This window comes from Pteropus vampyrus, unplaced genomic scaffold (assembly GCF_000151845.1).
Source record: "Pteropus vampyrus isolate Shadow unplaced genomic scaffold, Pvam_2.0 Scaffold204, whole genome shotgun sequence".
Classification (NCBI taxonomy): domain Eukaryota; kingdom Metazoa; phylum Chordata; class Mammalia; order Chiroptera; family Pteropodidae; genus Pteropus; species Pteropus vampyrus.
In genome coordinates, this window is record NW_011888985.1 from 1,207,352 (window position 1) to 1,209,412 (window position 2,061).

The 2,061-nt window shown below is 54.8% G+C and overlaps 1 long non-coding RNA gene across 1 annotated transcript in view; it reads right to left on the reverse strand.

The window, feature by feature from the left end:
• Nucleotides 1-225: 225 nt before the first annotated feature.
• The window catches only part of LOC111746908, a 3,490-nt gene continuing 1,654 nt past the window's right edge, over nucleotides 226-2,061 (reverse strand). The window contains exon 2 of the long non-coding RNA XR_002783313.1: nucleotides 226-1,458. This is a non-coding gene — a long non-coding RNA (uncharacterized LOC111746908). The remainder of the gene's footprint in view (nucleotides 1,459-2,061) is intronic.

The window sequence follows — 2,061 nt, forward strand, 5'->3', positions numbered from 1 at the left end:
ACGTGGTCCTATCTGTGGCTGAGGACGTGGGAAGGGGACAGGCCAGTTCGCTGATCCAGATCGTGGCGACGTTACTCTCAAGTGATTTGAAGATTCTACTCAGAGACCCGCCCACCCAAATATAAGTCACCAAGCGCTTGCCACTGGGTCTGAAATTGTACCAGCAATGAATGCCCACACCGAAGTTCCAATTAAAGAGCCGCTCTCGGTTTGCATAAGATAAAATAGGAGAGAGGAATTTTTAAAGTTTATTTGTAGGAATTACAACATGCTCTCGATTATTCGTCGGCATCTAGTTGCTCTGTCGATCGGTTGTTTCCACACGTGTTTTGGGAGACGGGCGCCGGCAGCACCTCTGTGGGACGGGGTGGCATTGCAGTGGCTTCCCCACTGGCGTGAGCAAACTCTCCCCAGATCAGCCGTCTTAGGAACAGGATGATATTCAGCCGGCGGCTGGGCCGAGCTGGGGGTCCCAGAAGCCTTCACAAGTATGTCACGCCAGGGGCCCCTCAAAGGCCGGCTTCTGTCCCTTGTGGTGTCCTCACCTCCCCACGTGGTTCCTCCAGCAGGACAGTTGGGGCTTTTGACACGGTAACGCGGCCCCCCAAAACCAATGGTGACTGAAACGGGAGACGGAAGCTGCGTGCTTCTTCCGGCCTTAACCGGGGAACTTTCTCTATATTCTCTTGGTCAAAGCAATCAGGGAACACACCTGATTCCAAAGGACGGACTGCGGGGAGGGAGCGCGGGCCAGCGTCTCGAAGGGAAGAGTGTGAAAGCGTCTGCGTCTGTCCTTAATCCCGCGCCCTCCCTCAACTCCTCCAGGCCAACCTGTTTGCCGCCCGCCTCGCCCCACTGAAGCACAGGCGGCTTAGGGCGTGCGTGCTCGTCCATCTGGTTCCACGCGGCGGCCCCGCACCCACAAAGGGCCGGGCACGTGGCTGACGGTCAGCGAGCACCGCGGGAAATGGCTCTGGAGCCATTTTAACCAGCTCCTCTCCATGCTTCATCAAACTCCTGTGTCACTTTGCAGACAGCCGAGGGCAAGCCCCAGGACATGGGAAGTTTTAAAGGTGGGCACAAGTTCTTCGTTCTCTCTTTCATCAAGAGACAGAGTTATGGCCCTTGGATCTGGACAAGGCTGTGACCATAGAGTGGGTCAGAAAGGTGAGAGCCTCTGCTGGTTCTCTGGGGGATGTTTGGTCTTGGGAAGCTCCAGCATGAGACCCAGCCACCTGCTGAGAAGCCCAAGCCACACGGAGAGGCCAAACGCAGGTGCGCTGGTCAGTAAACCTGGCAGGCCCCCATGTCCAGTGCTGTTGCCCAGGGCCCAGACAGCTGAGTGACAAAGCGTCAGACGGTTCCAGCCTCTCTGCCCTGCACGTCTTCCCAGCTGAGGCCCAAGACACCACAGGGCAGAGGCCAGCCATCTCTGTCCACGTCCCTGCCTCACGGAACCTGTGAGAGGATAAAAAAAGGCTGTTGTTTTATGACACTAAGTTTGGGGTGGTCCACTCCACGGGCGCAGGCAACTGGAACCAAATCTTTTGTTTTCTTAAATAAATTTGGTCAGACCCTCACCCACAGGGCTGTTAGGGCATTTCGTTCCTGTCTTTTTGTGTATGTGTGGGGACGGGAGACGGTCCTTTCCTCTTCCTCATTTTGGAGTTAGGAACAGGAATTCGAAAGAATTTCCTGTGCTGATTACTTTGCAGATCATCTCCTCCCAGCAGGAAGCCCATCTTTCAGACTTGGGAGCGTGTCATGCAAGAAGTCTTACCGTGGGCTCCGTCCAGGCTCCCAGACACAGCAGGGGATGAAGCCCAGGAAGCTGCCTTCTGGAAGCTTCCGTCTTGGTGCAGGCCGGCAGTCAGTAAATAGGTGCCCTCTGATGGCTTAAACTGTCCTTCAGTGGGGAGGGTTTTATCAATGTGATCCCTTACTTTACACGTGCCTCTAATTGTGCAAACCCTGGGGGTCCCTCAATATGCCTGTCACCTCACGAAAGTAAATCTCGATGGAAAATGGGTAAGATCATCAAATTCTCACAAACCAAGGTAC